Source organism: Hyla sarda, chromosome 13 (genome assembly GCF_029499605.1).
Source record: "Hyla sarda isolate aHylSar1 chromosome 13, aHylSar1.hap1, whole genome shotgun sequence".
In the NCBI taxonomy this organism is placed as follows: Eukaryota; Metazoa; Chordata; class Amphibia; order Anura; family Hylidae; genus Hyla; species Hyla sarda.
In genome coordinates, this window is record NC_079201.1 from 21596135 (window position 1) to 21619649 (window position 23515).

At 43.8% G+C, this 23515-nt stretch overlaps 1 long non-coding RNA gene across 1 annotated transcript; it reads right to left on the reverse strand.

The window, feature by feature from the left end:
* Positions 1-1713: 1713 nt before the first annotated feature.
* LOC130297778 (uncharacterized) lies at positions 1714-23491 on the reverse strand. Its single transcript, XR_008849683.1, has 3 exons — positions 23286-23491; positions 4946-5036; positions 1714-1815 (listed from the first exon to the last, which is right to left on the reverse strand). It is a non-coding gene; the product is annotated as an uncharacterized LOC130297778 (long non-coding RNA).
* Between the last annotated feature and the right edge of the window lie 24 nt (positions 23492-23515).

Below are 23515 nucleotides of genomic sequence, written 5' to 3' on the forward strand. Positions count from 1 at the left end.
CTACTAGAATACATCAAACACTAAAAAAGAAGTAACTACATAAGCCAACCTTTGAGACATGACATTAAAGGGGTACTCCGCCCCTAGACATCTTATCCCCTATCCCTCTTATCTTATCTACTGGAGACACCCGCAATCTCCCTGCTGCACCCTCGTTCACATCATGTTTGGTGCCTGTGAAGAAGAGATACATCGGGAAAATATTAAAATGACATGCTGACATGTTTGTACTTGGACAACCGTGGGCCCAGTTCATTTCAAAGGCCTGCGCATAGTCATCTAGTGACTACATTCGGGTAAGCCACGTTTCTTAGTCCAAGTCAAAAGTTAAATTGACCTGAACGTAGTCATGAGCTAAAATGAATGGGTTCCGTGCCTTTCTAGGAACGGACAAGTTGGCATGTCACTGACATTTTCCCAATGTATCCGTGTCTTGGGGGCACAATCGTGATGTGAACCTAGCCTAATAAAGACCCCACACCATAATCCCTATACAAATACAGCCTACAGATTGAACCCCATAAATTATATCAGTGTTTCTTTTAGACTGCAGAACTCAACTTCACCTATAGCAGCTGCCATCCTGAGGTCCTTATAATGGTTCTTTGAACTCAGATGCCCCCAGGTCTTAATAGTAGAGCAGGGTATGAAGATCCAATTAAGTCAGAAATAATAAGTAACTTCTCACTAGGATTATTGAAGCAGATAGGAGTAATAATAATTATAATAATAACTGATTTATGCAAACCACTAACAGGCATAAACCACAATTACTGTATATAGAAACACTTAGCAGACAAAGACACAAGCGCAAGTGAGCAGGAGACCAAGAGGAACAGACTACAGTAAATGCTAAGTTACCGGTGTTGCACTCGGGCCCAGGAGCTTTAAGTCATACCTGTAGACTGCCAGAACCATACTTGTCACCAATCCTCATTTTGTCAGAACAATCCAGTGAATCGGGGTAGTGCATTTTGGAGGCATTCTAAACTAAATATTCAGATTTTAGCAAATAAAATCTTGGTATTTATGCAGGAACTGGAGAAGCTCACTGATCCAAGAGGCCTGCTCTTTTTCCACTCTCTGGACATTTCAGGGAAGTGGACAAATATAACTTTAAAGGGGTACTCCGCTGGTGTCAGAAAGTTAAACATTTGTAAATTACTTCTATCTAAAAATCTTAATCATTCCAGTACTTATCAGCTGCTATATGCTCCACAGGAAATTCTTTTATTTTTGAATTTCCTTTCTGTCTGACCACAGTGCTCTCTGCTGACACCTCTGTCCATTTTAGGAACTGTCCAGAGTACAAGCAAATCCCCATAGCAAATCTATACTGCTCTGGACAGTTCCTAAAATGGACAGAAGCAAGAAAGGGACTGCAGTCCCTCTGTGACTGCTGCCAGCACATCCGCAGCGTTAAATATGCTGCGGATGCGCCCTGTGTGACCCTGTCTTCACAAAGATAGGCATCTTAGGTGTCTTATTGTGAATAGAAACTGCCATATCCAGACTTCTTCATATATATATATATTTTATGTTATTGTTACAACTGATAGACTTTCAGGCAATTAAACAGATAATATTGCAGTATTGATCTCTGTCCATTGTTCCCTATATTCTTGAGATGTGATCAGGGTCTTGTGCTCCTATCTTGCTGTTCTCCTCTAAAGACTGTCTACTTTTAAAATACTTTTACACACTCTTTGTGTACTTGCCTTTATTTTGCTTCTTCGTCTTTCTCTTGATCTCTACTTCTCCCCCTCACACCTCATTCTATGGGAATTATACAAAGGGAGGTGTCTGTTTGGCAGTCTGGAAAAAATAAAGCTATTTTGTAAGCACTGAGAGCAGCAGAGCCATAAACATGTTCATTGTATACAGACAATAGCACAGAAAAAGAAATGACATTTAGGAAAATGCTTCAATCATTTGTAAGTGCTAATATCCTGAGATTCCCCATCCATTATCCATGCACTTTTCATTCACAGCATAGAACATGGTGCCAATGCTCTGAAAGAGACTTAAAGCTAGGAATGTGTAATATATTTCAATGGGGTCTCGATGCCAATAGATGGTTAGTCCCATAGACCGGTGGCAAGAAAATAAATTAGGCAACACTAATGATGCTGGGTATAGGGTTGAATATCATTGAGGAAACTACTGAAAACTTTGGTCCAGGGACTAGATTTAGTCGTCAATCCTGATTAAATTGGTCCTAGTCTGAAAAATTAAAGTGTACCTGTCGTCAACAAAAACTTTTTATATAATGTAGTTAATAACATTATATGTATATTTGTAATATACATTGGTTAAAAAATATGTATATTTTTGTCCCTGCAGCTATTGCCTGAGTGCCTCTATGAGGAGTCCAAATACAGGAAGTGTGGGTGGACAAGCAGGGCTCTGTACACTGAGGACAAGCGGGGGCTCTGGACACTGAGGACAAGCAGGGCTCTGTACACTGAGGACAAGCAGGGCTCTGTACACTGAGGACAAGCCGGGCTCTGTACACTGAGGACCAGCGGGGCTCTGTACACTGAGGACCAGCGGGGCTCTGTACACTGAGGACCAGCGGGGCTCTGTACACTGAGGACCAGCGGGGCTCTGTACACTGAGGACCAGCGGGGCTCTGTACACTGAGGACCAGCGGGGCTCTGTACACTGAGGACCAGCGGGGCTCTGTACACTGAGGACCAGCAGGGCTCTGTACACTGAGGACAAGCAGGGCTCTGTACACTGAGGACAAGCAGGGCTCTGTACACTGAGGACAAGCAGGGCTCTGTACACTGAGGACAAGCAGGGCTCTGTACACTGAGGACAAGCAGGGCTCTGTACACTGAGGACAAGCAGGGCTCTGTACACTGAGGACAAGCAGGGCTCTGTACACTGAGGACAAGCAGGGCTCTGTACACTGAGGACAAGCAGGGCTCTGTACACTGAGGACAAGCAGGGCTCTGTACACTGAGGACAAGCAGGGCTCTGTACACTGAGGACAAGCAGGGCTCTGTACACTGAGGACAAGCAGGGCTCTGTACACTGAGGACAAGCAGGGCTCTGTACACTGAGGACAAGCAGGGCTCTGTACACTGAGGACAAGCAGGGCTCTGTACACTGAGGACAAGCAGGGCTCTGTACACTGAGGACAAGCAGGGCTCTGTACACTGAGGACAAGCAGGGCTCTGTACACTGAGGACAAGCAGGGCTCTGTACACTGAGGACAAGCAGGGCTCTGTACACTGAGGACAAGCAGGGCTCTGTACACTGAGGACAAGCAGGGCTCTGTACACTGAGGACAAGCAGGGCTCTGTACACTGAGGACAAGCAGGGCTCTGTACACTGAGGACAAGCAGGGCTCTGTACACTGAGGACAAGCAGGGCTCTGTACACTGAGGACAAGCAGGGCTCTGTACACTGAGGACAAGCAGGGCTCTGTACACTGAGGACAAGCAGGGCTCTGTACACTGAGGACAAGCAGGGCTCTGTACACTGAGGACAAGCAGGGCTCTGTACACTGAGGACAAGCAGGGCTCTGTACACTGAGGACAAGCAGGGCTCTGTACACTGAGGACAAGCAGGGCTCTGTACACTGAGGACAAGCAGGGCTCTGTACACTGAGGACAAGCAGGGCTCTGTACACTGAGGACAAGCAGGGCTCTGTACACTGAGGACAAGCAGGGCTCTGTACACTGAGGACAAGCAGGGCTCTGTACACTGAGGACAAGCAGGGCTCTGTACACTGAGGACAAGCAGGGCTCTGTACACTGAGGACAAGCAGGGCTCTATGCATTGAGGCTCTGTGTCATGCTATGGGCTCACACATGAGGATGATTGACAGGCCAGGAGCCTGCACTGAGCCCTGCTTGTCCTGTCCTCACTTCCTGTATTTGGACTCCTCACAGAGACACACAGGCAATAGCTGCAGAGACATCATTTTTTTCACCCAAAAATATACACATTTTTTAACCAATGTATACTACAAATCTACATATAATGTAATTATCTACATTATAGAAAAAGTTTCTGTTGACGACAGGTACACTTTAAGAAATTGGATTGTGAGCCCAACTACAGGCAAGGACTAGGAGTGATGCATTCTGTATAAAGCTAAATAAGTAATAGTAAATACATAGACAGGCTGCCCAGTTAAACATGGCCACATCTTTACACTCCCTTCCAGTTATTAAAAGCCAAAATCCACCATGTATTGCTTCACAGATATTGACGTTATTTTACTTCTCGTATAAGACATTTAGCTGGAAAAAGGTAACCCAAAAGCCCTCCCCAGAAAGGAACCACTAAAGGACCATGACTAATAGATTGCCTTCCTTTCCAGCATCTGGCCCACAGAACGTTTATTCGACAGCCTTGAAGAGCAAATGTGTTCATCAAAAATACGTACACAGTAACCAGCTCACCCCAAATGAAAGCAGTGCTTGGATACACTGGGAAACATGGACCAGTATAGACAAGAGCAAAACGCCCTTGTCTCCAGGACAGTATTAAAGGGTTACTCCGCCCCTAGACATGTTATCCCCGATCCAAAGAATAGGGGATAAGATGTCTGATCGCGTGGGCGACGGGGGTCGTGACGTCACTGCCACACCCCTCGAGGCATCATGCCACACCCCCTGAATGCAAGTCTATGGGAAGGGGCGTGGCCCCACGCCCCCTCCCATAGACTTTCATTGAGGAGCATGGTGTGACGTCGTGAGGGGGCGAAGCCGTGACATCACGATCCCCGTCGCCTGCTCCAATCGTTCGGAACAAAATGTTCCAAACGCTGGGGCAGTGGAGTACACCTTTAAAACATGGCTTGAATGACCGGTACCATACAGCGGTAGTACCCTATAGCGGAAAAACCCAAAACGCATTGGCATCACTTAATCCTGTTCATGTCTTCTGCATAAATCTTCTGCCATTAAATCCAAGTTTTATTACTTACCCGGAGACACTGAAGTCTTTCACTTGCCCATCAAATGTTTCTGTGACTTTCTGAGCTCAAGACCTGTTAAACCAATCTTTGTCATGAGATGCTGAAATAAAATGGAGAAGAGTGAAAACAGCATATATCATTTAAAGCCTCATCTCTGGAAAACAAGTCGATAAAGCATTGACAGGATGTTTGATCGACACAACAGATGCTGGGACACCAACTAAACTGCATCCCTGGAAAAGAGGGAAATAACTAGGAAAATGTCTGGGCAATATATGAAAAATATGATTAATCCTAAAAATAATCATGAGGTTATACCTACGCTAAAATAAAAAAAAAAGAATATATATATGGGGACACACGTTTTGATCAAAAAGTGCGCTAAGAGCCTCAATTTTTTGACCAATGTGTGCTGCTGCAATCCTCTTTTTTTGTATACTCTGTATTTGCCACAGCAGCGTGCACCCGTGTATTAGGTTGTTGTGCTGTTGTGCTTATTTGTACAACTCAGGGGGAATGGCACCCTCTTTAGCTGTGCACCCCTCCCCCTTTTTCACAGGAGGTGTTTTAAATTGATAATAGATCTAACATGTCACCCAGTCAGAGGCTATATGCCCAGCAGAGGTGAGGGGATATGAGCGTTAGGCTCAGAATTTGTGTTAGGGTCCCATCCTAAATGAGGCCACCTCCCCGTGGTGGATGGGGGGATACGCTTTGATCAAAAAGTGCGCTAAGAGCCTCAATTTTTTGACCAATGTGTGCTGCTGCAATCCTCTTTTTTTGTATACTATATATATAGTCTCCTAAGATTATATCTATACTAAGATAAAAATAATAAGAGAATAAAATAATGGCAGGCTAGAGGGACCAGGGGGTCTTTTTCTGACAACAATCTTCTTAAAGGGGTACTCCGCCCCAAGACATCTTATCCCCTATCCAAGGGATAGGGGATAAGATGTCAGATCGCTGGGGTACCGCTGCTGGGGACCCCGGGGATTGCTGCTGCGGCACCCCGCTATCATTACTGCGCAGAGCGAGATCGCTCTGCACGTAATGACGGGCAATACAGGGGCCGGAGCATCGTTACGTCACGGCTCCGCCCCTCGTGATGTCACGGCCCGCCCCCGTCAATAAAAGTCTATGGGAGGGGGCGTGGCTGTCGTCACGCCCCCTGCCATAGACTTGCATTAGGGGACGGGCCGTGATGTCATGAGGGGCGGAGCCATGATGTCACGCTGCTCCGGCCCCTGTATCGCCCGTCATTACGCACAGAGCGAACTCGCTCTGTGCAGTAATGATAGCGGGGTGCTGCAGCAGCAATCCCCGGGGTCCCCAGCAGTGGGACCGCAGCGATCTAACATCTTATCCCCTATCCTTTGGATAGGGGATAAGATGCCAGGGGCGGAGTACCCCTTTAAAAGGGGAAATCCAGTGGAAATTTTTTTTTTAATTAGCTGGTGCAAGAAAGCTAAACAGATTTGTAAATTACTTCTATTATAAAACCTTAATCCTTCCAGTGCTTATCAGCTGCTGTATACTACAGAGGAAGTTGAGTTGTTCCTTTCTGTCTGACCACAGTGCTCTCTGCTGACACCTCTGTCCATGTCAGGAACTGTCCAGAGTAGGAGTAAACCTGACATGGACAGAGGTGGCAGCAGAGAGCACTGTGGTCAGACAGAAAAGAAATTCAAAAAGAAAATAACTTCATGTGGAGCATACGGCAGCTGATAAGTAATGGAAGGATTAAGATTTTTTAATAGAAGTAATTTACAAATCTGGACACATTTCCAAAATAGTCTTATGAATCTTATGAAGGAGAACTTGTTATATGGTCTTCATGCCTGAAGCTTGACAATAGCATAAATGTAATGATAAGAATAGTGGTGTCATGTTTGTCACTTTTTTTTTTTTTAATATCAAGATCAATTCCACAAAGTCATGACATAGAGATGCAGGAACTCATCGGCTAAGAAGAAAATAGGCGGGGGAAGAGGGGTTAACGCCTTAAAGGGTAACTCTCATTAAAAAATTTTTTTGCTATTGTACTCCTTATGGTAAATAAAAATTATTTCTAATATACTTTGTTTAAAAAAAATGAAGTTTTCTATGTTTTATTTGTTCTTAAAAAAGCTCAAGAGCACATTTTCCCCCATCTTATACACAGACTTTGGACCAAAGTCCAAACACAGGAAGTGCAGCCTGGAGTGCTGAGGGGGGTGTGTCCAGCCTCATCCAATCATTGATCCTCTCACACTTAACTGCCATATGCTGTTGGTTGGACAACCCCCCTCAGCACTCCAGGCTGCACTTACTGTGTTTGGGCTTCGGTCCAAAGTCTGTGTATGAGATGGGGGGAAATGTGCTCTTGAGCATTTTTAAGCACAAATAAAAATTTTTTTTTTTTTAAACAAAGTACATTAGAAATATTTTTGATTTACCATAAGGAGTGCAATAGCAAAAATTAGTTTTAACGAGAGTGCCTATTTAACCCCTTAAGGACTCAGGGTTTTTCCGTTTTTGCACTTTCGTTTTTTCCTCCTTACCTTTTAAAAATCATAACCCTTTCAATTTTCCACCTAAAAATCCATATTATGGCTTATTTTTTGCGTCGCCAATTCTACTTTGCAGTGACATTAGTCATTTTACCCAAAAATGCACGGCGAAACGGAAAAAAAAATCATTGTGCGACAAAATCGAAAAAAAAACGCCATTTTGTAACTTTTGGGGGCTTCCATTTCTACGCAGTGCATATTTCGGTAAAAATTACACCTTATCATTATTCTGTAGGTCCATACGGTTAAAATGATACCCTACTTATATAGGTTTGATTTTGTCGCACTTCTGGAAAAAATCATAACTATATGCAGGAAAATGTATACGTTTAAAAATGTCATCTTCTGACCCCTATAACTTTTATTTTTCCACGTACGGGGCGGTATGAGGACTCATTTTTTGCGCAGTGATCTGAAGTTTTTATCGGTATGATTTTTGTTTTGATCGGACTTTTTGATCACTTTTTATTCATTTTTTAATGTTATAAAAAGTGACCAAAATACGCTTTTTTGGACTTTGGAATTTTTTTGCGCGTACGCCATTGACCGTACGGCTTAATTAATGATATATTTTTATAGTTCGGACATATAGGGACCTATAACACTGCACACACTGATCGCTCATCCTGATCACAGGCGTGTATTAACACGCCTGTGATCAGCATTATCGGCGCTTGACTGCTCCTGCCTGGATCTCAGGCACGGAGCAGTCATTCGTCGATCGGACACCGAGGAGGCAGGTAAGAGCCCTCCCGGTGTCCAATCAGCTGTTCGGGATGCCGCGATTTCACCGCGGCGGTCCCGAACAGCCCGACTGAGCAGCCGGGATACTTTCAGTTTCACTTTAGAAGCGGCGGTCAGCTTTGACCGCCGCTTCTAAAGGGGTTAATACCGCACATCGCCGCGATCGGCGATGTGTGGTATTAGCCGCGGGTCCTGGCCGTTGATTAGCGCCGGGACAGGACGTAAATATACGTCCTGCGTCGTTAAGGGGTTAAAGGCGTATTCCAGGAAAAAACTTTTTTTATATATCAACTGGCTCCGGAAAGTTAAACAGATTTGTAAATTACTTCTATTAAAAAATCTTAATCCTTCCAATAGTTATTAGCTTCTGAAGTGTTCTCTTATTTTTTTTTAGTTTATTTTTTGTGCCACCAATTCTACTTTGTAATGACATCAGTCATTTTACCCAAAAATCTACAGCAAACAGAAAAAAAAATCATTGTGCAACAAAATTGAAGAAAAAAAGGCCTTTTGTACATTTTTGGGGCTTCAATTTCTACGCAGTAAATTTTTCCGTAAAAAATGACACTTTATCTTTATTCTGTAGGTCCATACAATTAAAATGATTCCCTACTTATATAGGTTTGATTTTGTCGTACTTTTGGAAAAAATCATAACTACATGCACGAAAATTAATACATTTGACAATTGTCCTTTTTGACCCCTATAACTTTTTTATTTTTCCATGTATGAGGCTATATGGGGGCTCATATTTTGCGCCATGATCTGAAGTTTTAATCGGTACCATTTTTGTTTTGATCGGACTTTTTGATTGCTTTTTAATTAACAATATATTTTTATAGTTCGGACATTTACGCACCTGGTGATACCACATATTTTTATTTTAATTATGTTTATATATTTATTTATATGGAATTTAGGAAAAGGGGGGTGATTTTAACTTTTAATAAGGAAGGGGTTAATGTGTGTGTTTTCTAACTTTTTTAAGCTTTTATTTTATTTTTTTTATTTTTTAACACTTTTAGTGCACTTAGGGGACTTCTAGGAGGAATCATTTGATTCCTCATACAACCACATTGATCTGTGTGCTTTGAGCTCGAGTGATAATGCCTGGTCCTGCCAGGATTTATCATTGACAGAGCCGCAGCAGCAGGACAAGAGGTAAGCCTTCCGGTTACGCAGCAGTGGATCGCCCCCACTGGACCACCAGGGACAGGATAAAGGCACCTTTAGACGCCACTGTCAGCTTTGACAACGGCGATCTAAAGGGTTAATAGCCGGCCGTGGCGATTGCCGCATGTTGTTAACAGCACATGGATGAGTATAGATGTCCTTAGTTGTTAAGAGGTTAAGCTAATTTTAGACTGTGATATCCGTGAAGAGAAATGAAAATATCGGCACTCACCAGTGTGGCTGCAGGGTCTTCTTTATTGAGACATACTCACATGCGGGGTACAGAAGAGAGGGGAGTGGGGGGACAAGTGGTGGCGACCGAGCTCTTGTTTCGCACACTTGGTGTGCTTCGTCCGGCCATGACCCATATGACTGCCTTATATACAAGTGAACCTAGTGCTTCACCTATCACGCACCTGAACAGCTCTCACATGATCAGGTGACGTGGTAGGGGGGAGGTGTGTTAAAAGCAAAGATAGTTAGAAGCATGCTGAGAGCTCAGTTTTGTCGACAAAACGGAGCTCTCAGCATGCTTCTAACTAACTTTGCTTTTAACACACCTCCCCCCTACCACGTCACCTGATCATGTGAGAGCTGTTCAGGTGCGTGATAGGTGAAGCACTAGGTTCACTTGTATATAAGGCAGTCATATGGGTCATGGCCGGACGAAGCACACCAAGTGTGCGAAACTAGAGCTCGGTCGTCACCACTTGTCTCCCCTCTCTTCTGTACCCCGCATGTGAGTATGTCTCAATAAAGAAGACCCTGCAGCCACACTGGTGAGTGCCGATATTTTAATTTCTCTTCACGGATATCATGAACTTTGCTTATTATAGTATCTGAGCACCACCAGAGGCATTACAGCTACACCAACTCCCACCTGCCATTCCTAATCCAGCACACTCATGCAGTGCCGCACTACCTCCTTTGTGAATAATTTTAGACTGTGTTAACTAGTGTCCATTAGACGTATAGTTTGAAAGACTCCCCAACATGTACATCTGGCATATGCCTAGGGGGAATGCTATGTAGTTAAAACTATACTTTACTGAATGGTATGCTTTGTATACTAGGTCCACCTCATTGGAACGGAGTCAAAATCTACACTGTTCCATCCCGAAAACCCAAATGGAGGCCAAATTTACACGTATTTGGCCTAAATCATGCAATGTGAAAACATCCTTAATCTGAATTAATCCTGTCTGTATTCGTGCAAAAGTAAGGAAGGCTACTTACTGGTGCCTAGACCTGCACTTTAATATCATGGCATTAAAGGAGAACTCCAGTGAAACCTAACTTATCCCCTATCCACAGGATAGGGGATAAGTAGCTGATCGCGGGGAGGGTCAGAGCGCTCATCAGGACGGGACGCCGGCTCTCGCAGAGAGGAGCGCATGTCGTCTAACGGTAGATGACACGCCCTCCATTCATTTCTATAAGAGCACAGATGATTCTGGAGTGCTGTACTTGGATATTTTCGGCACTCCAATATAAATGAATGGAGCACCTGCCGTGCGCAGAACGTACTCCTCACTGAGCATTGAGTCCTGTCCCGGTGATCACCGGGGTCTGTGGATAGGCTTCATTTTTGCCAGATACTGTATCTCCTTTAAGATGCAGGGACTTATAGGATGAGAAGATAATAGTGGCATAAAGATCTCTGAAACATGGGATAGACAGGGGCAAGCCAGAGGTAGAGGCACCAAAGCACCCATTTACGGGTCCTGGAAGTTCCCTATGACAGGTGTTGGATGGACAATCATTTATGGACAGAACATTAGGCTATGTTCACATTTGCCTTGTAATTTCTTTTATAATGGAAACTATTATGTATCAGTCGTACAAGGGATTCCACTGGCACCACAAGAGAAGACCATTTATGGACAAAGGGGGAAATTTATCAAAATCTGTGTAGAGGAAAAGTGATGCAGTTGCCCATATCAACCAATAGGATTTTGCTTCCTTCATTTTTAACCACTTAAGGACCTAGGGCGTATGGATCCATACGCCCGTGGGAATTTCGGTCCCCGCCGCGCGCCGGGCGGGGACCGGGCCGGGGTGACTGCTGATATCAATCAGCAGGCACCCCGTGCAAATGCCCAGGGAGGTCATCAGACCCCCCCCCCCCGTCGGCGATCGGCGCAAATCGCAAGTGAATTCACACTTGCAATTTGCGCCGATTCCGGGTCATACGGGTCTATTGTGACCCGGTGACCCGGAATAGAAGGGGGATCGCGGTTGTCTAAGACACCCACGATCCCCCTGTAGGCATAGAAGTGAGGTGGCAGGGTTGCCACCCCTCCTATCCCTGCTATTGGTCTGCTATTGATCGTCAGAGGCGACGACCAATAGCAGACCGGGGGCGGGGGGGTTAACTTTCGTTTTCCCCGTCCTGCCCTCCCACAATAGGCGGGGCAGAACGGGGAACCGAAGGGGACCGGGCGCCGACGTCCACTTACCCGTCCGGAGGCTGCGGCGACGTTGATCGGCGGGCGGCGTCACGTGCGTCTGAAGAGGACGGCTCCCGGGATCCTACGGAAGCTGGTAAGTAGATCTGGAGGGCTACAGTCTGAGACCGTGGTCTCTAACTGTAGCCCTCCAGATGTTGCAAAACTACAACTCCCAGCATGCCCAGACAGCTGTTTGGGCATGCTGGAATATGTAGTTTTGCAACAGCTGGAGGGCTGCAGTTTGAGACCACTATACAGTGGTCTCTAAACTATATCCCTCCAGATGTTGCAAAACTACAACTCCTAGCATGCCCACATAGCTGTTTGTTGTCTGGACATGCTGGGAGTTGTAGTTTTGCAACATCTGGAGGTCCACAGTTTGGAGATCACTGTGCAGTGGTCTAAAAACTGAAGCTCTCCAGATGTTGCAAAACTGCAATTCCCAGCATGCCCAGAAAGCAAACAGCTGTCTCGGCATGCTGGGAGTTGTAGTTGGGTACCTCCAGCTATTGCATAACTACATCTCCCAGCATGCCCTTCGGTGATTAGTACATGCTGGGAGTTGTAGTTTTGCAACAGCTGGAGGCACACTGGTTGGAAAATATTGAGTTAGGTAACAGAACCTAACTGAAGGTTTTCCAACCAGTGTGCCTCCAGCTGTTGCAAAACTACAACTCCCAGCATGCACGGTCTGTCAGTACATGCTGGGAGTTGTAGTTTTGAAACAGCTGGAGGTTTGCCCCCCCATGTGAACGTACAGGGTACATTCACATAGGCGGGTTTACAGTAAATTTCCTGCTTCAAGTTTGGGCTTTGGCAAATTCTTTGCCGCAGTGCAAACTCCTAGCGGGAAATTCACCGTAACCTGCCAGTGTGAATGTACCCTAAAAACACTACACTACACTAACACCTAATAAAGGGTAAAACACTACATATACACCCCCTTACACTGCCCCCCCCCCCCAATAAACAATTTAAAACGTCTTGTACGGCAGGGTTTCCAAAACGGAGCCTCCAGCTGTTGCAAAACAACAACTCCCAGCATTTCTGGACAGCCACTGACTGTCCAGGCATGCTGGGAGTTTAGCAACAGCTGGAGGCACCCTGTTTGGGAATCACTGGCGTAGAATACCCCTATGTCCACCCCTATGCAATCCCTAATTTAGTCCTCAAATGCGCATGGTGCTCTCTTACTTCGGAGCCCTGTCGTATTTCAAGGCAACAGTTTAGGGCCACATATGGGGTATCTCCGTACTCGGGAGAAATTACACTACAAATTTTGGGGGGCTTTTTTTCCTTTTACCGCTTGTGAAAAGGAAAAGTTGGGGGCTACACCAGCCTGTTAGTGTAAATTTTTTTTTTTTTTTTACACTAACATGCTGGTGTTGCCCCATACTTTTTATTTCCACAAGCGGTAAAAGGAAAAAAAGACCCCCAAAATTTGTAACGCAATTTCTCCTGAGTACAGAAATACCCCAGATGTGGGCGTAAAATGCTCGGCGGGCACACAACAAGACTCAGGAGTGAGAGTGCACCATGTACATTTGAGGCCTAAATTGGTGATTTGCACAGGGGTGGCTGATTTTACAGCGGTTCTGACAAACGCAAAAAAAAAAAAATACCCACATGTGACCCCGTTTTGGAAACTACACCCCTCACCGAACGTGACAAGGGGTATAGTGAGCCTGAACACCCCACAGGTGTTTGACGAATTTTCATTAAAGTTGGATGGGAAAATGAAATTTTTTTTATTTTTTCACTAAAATGCTGGTGTTACCCTAAATTTTTCATTTTCACATCGGGAAATAGGAAAAAAGCCCCCCCAAATTTGTAAACCCATCTCTTCTGAGTAAGAACATACCACATATGTAAATTTAAAGTGCTCTGCGGGCGAACTACAATGCTCAGAAGAGAAGGAGCGCCATTGGGATTTTGTAGAGAAAATTTGTCCGGAATTGAAGGCCACATGTGTTTACAAAGCCCCCATAGTGCCAGATCAATGGACCCCCGACACATGTGACCCCATTTTGGAAACTACACCCCTCACGTAATATAATAAGGGGTACATTGAGAATTTACGCCCCACAGATGTCTGACAGATTTTTGGAACAGTGGTCCGTAAAAATGAAAAGTAAACTTTTTCATTTGCACAGCCCACTGTTCCAAAGTTCTGTGGGGTGTAAATACTCACTGCACCCCTTATTAAATTCTGTGAGGGGTGTAGTTTCCAAAATGGGGTCACATGTGGGGGGTTCCACTGTTCTGGCACCACGGGGGGCTTTGTAAACGCACATGGCCCCTGACTACCATTCCAAACTAATTCTCTTTCCAAAAGCTCAATGGCGCTCCTCCTCTTCTGAGCATTGTAGTTCGCCAGCAGAGCATTTTACGTCCTAACATGGGGTATTTCCATACTCAGAAGAAATGGGGTTACACATTTTGGGGGTCATTTTCTCCTATTACCCCTTGTAAAAATGTAAAATTTTGGGGAAAAACTGCATTTTAGTTAAAAAAAAAAAAATTTTCATTTACACATCCAACTTTAACGAAAAGTCGTGAAACACCTGTGGGGTGTTAAGGCTCAGCGGACCCCTTGTTACGTTCCTTGAGGGGTGTAGTTTCCAAAATAGTATGCCATGTGGGTATTTTTTGCTGTTCTGGCACCACAGGGGCTTCCTAAATGCGACATGCCCCCAAAAAACCATTTCAGCAAAAGTTGCTTTCAAAAAGCCAAATGTGACTCCTTCTCTTCTGAGCATTGTAGTTTGCCCGCAAAGCATTTTACATCCTAACATGGGGTATTTCCATACTCAGAAGAGATGGGGTTACAAATTTGGGGGGGCATTTTCTCCCATTACCCTTTGTAAAAATGGTAAATTTGGGGGAAAAACTGCACTTTGGTGAAAAAAAATTTTTTTTCATTTACACATCCGACTTTAAGGAAAAGTCGTCAAACACCTGTGGGGTGTTAAGGCTCACTGGACCCCTTGTTACATGCCTTGAGGGGTCTAGTTTCCAAAATGGTATGCCATGTTGGGGTTTTCTGCTGTTCTGGCACCATAGGGGCTTCCTAAATGTGACATGCCCCCCAAAAACCATTTCAGCAAAATTCCCTCTCCAAAATCCTATTGTCGCTCCTTCCCTTCTGAGCCCTCTAGTGCACCCACCGAACACTTGACATACACATATGAGCTATTTCCTTACTCGAGAGAAATTGGGTTACAAATTTTGGGAGGATTTTTCATCTATTACCCCTTGTAAAAATTGAAAAACTGGGTCTACAAGAACATGCGAGTGTAAAAAATGAAGATTTTGAATTTTCTCCTTCACTTTGCTGCTATTCCTGTGAAACACCTAAAGGGTTAAAACACTTACTGAATGTCATTTTGAATACTTTGAGGGGTGCAGTTTTTATAATGGGGTCATTTGTGGGGTATTTCTAATATGAAGGCCCTTCAAATCCACTTCAAAACTGAACTGGTCCCTGAAAAATTCCAATTTTGAAAATTTTGTGAAAAATTGGAAAATTGCTGCTGAACTTTGAAGCCCTCTGATGTCTTCCAAAAGTAAAAACACGTCAATTTTATGATGCAAACATAAAGTAGACATATTGTATATGTGAATCAATGTATAATTTATTTGGAATATCCATTTTCCTTACAAGCAGAGAGCTTCAAAGTTAAAAAAAAATGCAACATTTTCCATTTTTTCATCAAATTTTGGAATTTTTCACCAAGAAATGATGCATTTTACCACTAACATAAAGTAGAATATGTAACGAAAAAACAATCTCGGAATCAGAATGAAAGGTAAAAGCATCCCAGAGTTATTAATGCTTAAAGTGACAGTGGTCAGATGTGCAAAAAATGGCCGGGTCCTTAAGGTATATTTGGGCTGGGTCCTTAAGGGGTTAAAAAGTCATCTGGAAAATTAAAGAAGCGATCTGATTGGTTGCTATGGGCAACTGCACCATTCTTCCTCTACACAGGTTTTAAGAAATTGCCCCCCGTAGACCATATATAACAAAACTCACACATTCCATGTCTTTCAAAACATTTGACTACATGACCACCAGGGGCACCATTCTATTGCATTTCTAAGTTTAACTTTTCTTCATAGGATGATAACTATATATATATATATATATATATATATATATATATAAAAAAAAACTCAATGGGGGAGATTTATCAAAACTTGTGCAGAGGGAAAGTTATCCAGTTTCCCATAGCAACCAATCAGATCGCTTCTTTCATTTTCTACAGGTCTTCCTAAAAATGAAAGAAGCGAGCTGATTGGTTGTTATGGGCAACTGGGCAAGTTGTCCCCTGCACAGGTTTTGATAAATCTCACCCTATGTGTGTATGTGTGTGTGTGTGTGTGTGTGTGTGTGTGTGTGTGTGTGTGTGTATGTGTGTATGTTCCAGCATCCCGTCCAAACGGCTAAAGATATTAACATGAAACTTGGCACACATGTTACTTATATGTCAACTACAAACCATTTTCCAGGGTTGGGGTTTTTGTTAAAAGTCCCATACAAGTCTATGGGAAATATATGTTACTGCATAACTTCCAAAAGGCTGGAGATATTTCCATTATACTTGGTCACATGTTACTTATATGCCCACTTAAAATATAGGATAGTTAATTTAACCCTTAACTACCCCCATTTGTGAGGGTCGGGATTTTTGTTTAAAGTCCCATGCATATCTATGGGAAATGTATTTTCCCACATAACTTCCGTACGGCTGGAGATATTTCAATACCTGGTAGGAGGTCGAGATATGGGGTTGGGATATGACAACAATATATGAGGACTGGATATGAAGTCAAAAGCTTCCTCCTTTGTTTATTTTCCTCCACAACAAGGATTAGGAAGGAAAAACCAGGCAATGCCGGGTACTCAGCTAGTTGGTTCATACAAATGAATTCAGACAGTGAATATGAATGAGGAGAATTTACATAGAAATAAGGTTTTCTGTAGCGAATAGCTTATGTCCATATGATTTACTAAGTATTTATAGATCTATGATTTACTAAATATTTATAGATCTATAAAGTCAAAATAATTTAACAAATTGGGGGGGGATTTCCCTTTAAATATAAGAATCCTTGATGTGCAATTTATGGGCTCTTTTCTTTTGTGGTTTCATCCTATAGATTATTAATGAGAACTATGGGGTTAATTTAATCATCATGCAGAATTTATTGAATCTATATATGTTCTCATTGAAGGTCTTTATTGTATGCATGTATTCCATTACTGCAATGCTTAACAGTCTGGCCTGGGTTATGTCTTTTATACAGAAAAAAAATATCTATTCAATTCACATTCATTACGTTGTCACTGACTTTGCATTGTTCTTGGAACAGAATTGATAATCATCTGAAATCAGAAAGCGTCATTAAGCTTCTATTTACAACTCCGAGGAGAAACGTCCTTGATGGCTGAGATGGTTATTATAAGCAACCAGAAAGAACATTACAGGTCCATAGAATACTTTAGTGTCGAACATATATATGGCCAGAGAATCACGGTTCAATTCTGACTCTTTGGTTCCAGTTGTGAAGATCTTGATACCCTACCAGACCACCATTCAAGAAACCAGTGAAGGGAACCCCCCGTCATCCAAGCGGTGGTGACCTCACATAACAATTCTTCTTCATGAGTGTTGCGGTGGATGGGTATGAATTCCTTGAATATACCTTGGATTTTTCATGGTACCACAACCTGATTGTGTCTGACCTTCATTGCCTATCTCCAGCCTTGTCAACTACTAGTGGCATAACTTTAAGAGATACAACGGTTGCAGTTGTGATCAAGCCCCATAGTCCTGGAGGTCAAGTGCCCCCCTGCCAGTTCAGGCCCTGAAATAAAGCTCTTCCGTTGTATGCAATGTGTCCTGACACTACTCTACTACTCTGTGTGTGGTGTTTCATACATTATCCAGTGCACATGGCTGGTTTGCAAATGCTTTCTGGTCGATGGGCTATTTGGGACATGTGACAAATCTTGTGGATCGAGCCTCCCTCGCTAAGACTATGTTCCCAGATTTTCTATTAGCCATAGGAGGTATAGGAGACAAAAAAAAATAGAGATGGCGCTTTATAGTGCCGGTTATCCGCGGTAATTGCAGCGGGTGAAACAGAAAAGTAAGGACCTGCTCACCTTTGCAGGTTGCGCTAAATTACAGGCACAACACTGCTGATCGTTTTGGGCAGGTCACTGGTTGTTGGTGTGGAGCAGTTGGCCGTCGGTCCCGTCGAGGACAGTGAAGAATGCAGGAGACAGATGTGGGAGGTGGAAATCCCGGACAGAATTTTCCTTTTCCTTATAGTGAAGATCCAACTGCGGCACTGTAGTGCTACACCGGCGTGATGAAACAGAAGTCGGGTGACTTCTGGTGATCATAAAAAGTGACAATACAGGGTTGGACTAGCTTTGCTGGACCTGAGGAAGGAGGGAGCCCCTCCGAAACGCGCAGTCCAACCCTGTATTGTCACTTTTTTTGATCACCAATAAAAATACGCATTTCGGAGGGGCTCCTTCCTTCCTCAGGTCCAGCTTTGCTGGACCTGAGGAAGGAAGGAGCCCCTCCGAAACGTGCTGTCCAACCCTGTATTGTCACTTTTCTTGATCACCAATAAAAAGTACTACTACTTCACTTCCGACTTCTGTGTCATGTAGCGCTACAGTGCCGCAGTCGGATCTTCACTGGAAGGAAAAGGAAACCCTTGCCGAGATTTCCACCTCCCACGTCTCCTGCAGGTTTTCTATTGGAACAATATACTGCAATGTACACATCAGAAAGCCTAAGCATAGCCTTAGATTTCTGCTGCATATTTCCCTACTTTTTGCTTTGTACTTTGTCACAATGGATGCGTGTTCCATGCGTTCTTTCACAATTATTTTTTTTGCTGTGTAAAATGCACCAAACACATTGGAGCTTTCCGCATGTTCCTGGGTTATACCATATATTAGAGTCCTGCAGTCATGAAACTGAAGAGAATTCCCCTAAGGGCCTATTCAGACATGGGGGTTGAGTAGTGGTTCTCGCTGTCAAAAACTTTGCAGTGAATTGCTGTGGTTATGCAGCCAGTACAGGTAAGGCCCATTAAAATACAGCAATTTATGTGGTTCTCAGTTAACAGCAAGAACCGCATCTTAACCATTACCTGGTAATAGAGGAATCTGCTCATCTCTTCGTTCAATAAGGTAAGAATGTTCAGATCCTCTATGTACCTTCTCCATTATAATAACTCAGACTGTTTATGCTTTGAGTATTCCCCATGCAATTGCTGCAGATTTCGCCCATTGTAAATCTACATCAAAATAGGCATCAAAAACCACATAGATTCTGGTTCCATCTCCGGGGAATCAAACACTGAAAATCTTAAAACCTGATGAAGAAGGCTAGAACTCCTTTGAAACCCGTTGTGCTTATATCCTAAATAAATAAGCATCTCACTTGCTTATATTCTGGTGAGTGTATCATTGTGTGGTGTCCCGGTACAGGACCTTGTCCTGTCCCTGTCTTAAGTCCCCTCAGTTAAGAGTCCCTGCATTCCACAGGGCTCTTCTGCAGGGTTTACCCTTTACTCCCCTCGCAAAATGCATTAAAGATACAATGTATATTGGTCAATATGTATACAATTATGTACAGAGTTGTATAGTATAATGTACAGTATAGGACCTTCCGGGGTCATGTGATACTGTCATGTGATGTACCCAGAGTTCCCTGGGTACAGGACCTCCAGGCTTGACAACCAATGGGATTAGTCCAGCCCCCCCTAGTATATAAGGGTCTGTAGTCGGTAGATTTACTCCCTTGTTCCTGCACTCTCTTAGTTCCTGACTATCAAGCAAGCACAATCAGCATATCTCAATTCATTTTACCTAGGCCAAAGCCTAAGGAACCAGCACCCACTAAAACCGTGAGTTATAAAGCTCTATCTACAAATTCCTAGTGACTACTATTCATCTCATATCCTATAATTAGTAGCACAGTGGCCTGCTTAAATCTATTAGTCCCAGCAAAGCCTTTGAGGAACCTGAATCCCGGTTACCTCAGGAGAAACTGTATATATGTAAAGACTGTTTGCTCAAGAAGTTAAGTAAAAGATACAGTTATCTCATAAATTCTTCTGTGGACATTCCATTTATTCCGTTTTTGGGCCGGTTGGCGGCAGGGCCTTCTATACTAAGCAAACTTCACCCTGGCGTCACGACAAACCAAGGGTTAATACCACCAGACCGTGTAGCATCATTGCCTCACCCGCCACCACAATTGTTAATGGATTATTAATGGCATCATTGCTGCAGTCTTTCCTGTATTCAGTCAGTCAACGTCTTGTTTTCAGGTCAAAGGCCAATTCTGACCTGCAGCTTCTACTGAAAATCTTGAAGACAGTCAAGTACCTCAACCTCTTACCATAATCATGGGAAAGGGAGGTCCTGTAGGTGAACGGTGTCATCAAGATTGGTACCTGAACAATATTGGATGTGAAATAGATGAAAACGTAAAAGGGAATTTTGTAAACCTGGTGTAAATTTTTGCTATAGCTATCTATGTGAGGAGACATATTGATGTCCTATGAAGGTCCTTTCATATAAACCCAACACTATGACTGCCTCGTATCTTACAGTACACCCATTCAAGGTACAATTTAAAGGGGTACTCCGCTGCTAGACATCTAATAACCTGTCCAAAGGACAGGGGATAAGATGTCTGGTTCCGGTTTGGGGTCCCCCGCGGCCTCCCACAGCACCCCGCATTCTAAACAAACATTGGGTTCCTGGGGCAGTGATCGTGACGTGATGCCACACCCCCTCCATTCATGTATATAAGAAGGGGCCTGTTATAGACACGCCCCTTCCCAAAGGCATGAATAGAGGGTGTGTGGCGTCACATCATGAGGGGGCGTGGCCATGAAATCACGATCATAGTCTCCGGCTTCGAGCATTCTAAACAAAATGTTCAGAATGCTGGAGTACCGGAGTACCCCTTTAAGGCCCCATATAACACTATGACTGCTTCATATCTTACAGCACACCCATTCAAGGTACAATTTAAAGGGGTACTCTGCTGCTAGACATCTAGTTTTCTTTGGACATGGGATAAGATGCCCTCCGGGACCTCCCGCAGCACCCGGCGTTCTAAACAATCGCCAGGTTCCTGCGGCAGTGGTCGTGACGTGAGGCCACACCCCCTTCATTCATGTCTATGGGAGGGGGCATGTTGGTAGACACTCCCCCTCCCATAGACATGAATGGAGGGGGTGTGGTGGGATATCACGAGGGGGCATGGATGTGGAATCACGATCACAGCCTTCGGCTCCGAGTGTTCTGAACAAAATGTTCAGAACGCTGGAGCACCGGAGTACCCCTTTAACCCCTTAAGGACCAAGGACGTACCGTTACGTCCTGAGTCCTTTCCCTTTCTATAACGGGCCCAGCCTCTAACAACGGCCGAGACCCGTGGCTAATAGCACGCGGCAGTGATCGCGGTGCCGCCCGCTATTAACCCTTTAGACGCGGCATTCAAAGTTGAACGCTGCGTCTAAAGTGAAAGTGAAACCATGCCGGTTAGCTCAGGGAGCTGTTCGGGAGCGCCGCGGCAAAATCGCGGTGTCCCGAACAGCTGTTAGACACGAGAAGGGTCTCCTACCTTGCCTCCTTGTGTCCAATCGCCGATTGACTGCTCAGTGCCTGAGATCCAGGCATGAGCAGTCAAGCGGCAGAATCATCGATCACTGGTTTCTTATGAGAAACCAGTGATCAATGATAAAGATCAGTGTGTGCAGTGTTATAGGTCCCTATGGGATAACAACGATCAGTGTGTGCAGTGTTATAGGTCCCTATGGGATAACAACGATCAGTGTGTGCAGTGTTATAGGTCCCTATGGGAGCTATAACACTGCAAAAAAAAGTGAAAAAAAAAAGTGAATAAAGATCATTTAACACCTTCCCTATTAAAAGTTTGAATCACCCGCCTTTTCCCATTTAAAAAAAAAACGGTGTAAATAAAAATAAACATGTTGTATCGCCGCGTGCGTAAATGTCCGAATTATAAAAATATATCGTTATTTAAACCGCACGGTCAATGGCGTACGCGCAAAAAAATTCCAAGGTCCAAAATTGTGCATTTTTGGTCACTTTTTCGATCATGAAAAAATGAATAAAAAGTGATCAATAAATCCGATCAATACAAAAATGGTACCGCTAAAAACTTCAGATCACGGCGCAAAAAATGAGCCCTCATACCGACCCATACACGGAAAAATAAAAAAAGTTATAGGGGTCAGAAGATGACAATTTTAAACGTATAAATTTTCCTGAATGCAGTTATGATTTTTTTCAAAAGTGCGACAAAATCAAACCTATATAAGTAGGGGATCATTTTAATCGTATGGACCTTCAGAATAATGATAAGGTGTCATTTTTACCAAAAAATTTATTGCGTGGAAACAGAAGCCCCAAAAAGTTACAAAATGGCGTTTTTTTTTTCAATTTTGTCTCACAATGATTTTCTTTTCCGTTTCCCCGTAGATTTTTGGGTAAAATGACTAATGTCACTGCAAAGTAGAATTGGTGGCGCAAAAAATAAGCCCTCATATGGATTTTTAGGTGCAAAATTTAAAAGGTTATGATTTTTTTTAAAGGTAAGGAGGAAAAAAACGGAAAACCCCATGGTCCTTAAGGGGTTAAGGCCTCATATAATCAACCGGCGCGAATACAGACATATAGGGAAGGATAAAATAGGTTCATCAACAAACAGATGAATTATTTGGGTGGTAATTTATCAAGTTTTTCTGTATTGATAGGTTGGGTTCTTCAAACAAAAAGTGGGCAGCATCAAAACATTGCTCTGTGGTGTCAGCGGGGGGGGGGCAGGGCAATGCAGGTAGCTGTTATAACCCTAGGGGCAGAGGTTATTAACCCCTACTTGTCGTGACGCCAGGGTTTAGCCTTAACCACCCAAAAAGGTAATACCGCTGGTCCTGGGCTAGGCACGGGGGCAATGAAGACACCGGCGCCAAGTTACGGACAACGGTAGCTTTACTGAGGGTAGACAGGTGATACAGTCCATGAAGTACAGCAGTGGCGTCGCTAGGGGGGCAGAGGGGGCCATGCCCCCTCCCCCTAGATCACGGCGTGCCCCCTCAATTTAAAATAAACTAAGTTAATGCTGTGCCCCCTCAATTTAAAATAAACTAAGTTAATGCTGTGCCCCCTCAATTTAAAATAAACTAAGTTAATGCTGTGCCCCCCCAATTTAAAATAAACTAAGTTAATGCTGTGCCCCCTCAATTTAAAATAAACTAAGTTAATGCTGTGCCCCCCCAATTTAAAATAAACTAAGTTAATGCTGTGCCCCCCCAATTTAAAATAAACTAAGTTAATGTCCCCCCCACACAACCAATTATTACCTGTTTTTCCTGACACTGAAGCTGAGTTATCATCGGGCAGAGGCTCCTAAGCTGCTTTGCCCGATCATAGAGAGAGCAGTGCAGGATGTAGCTCCACAGTCCTCTCTGTCCTCTCCCTGTCCTCATCTCTATGGTCAGTACACACAGGCTGAGCCCAGCACTAGATTCCCGGGTCTGATCAGTTGATGAGGAGCCTGTCCTGTCACAGCCCCGAACAGAAGAGAAATGGC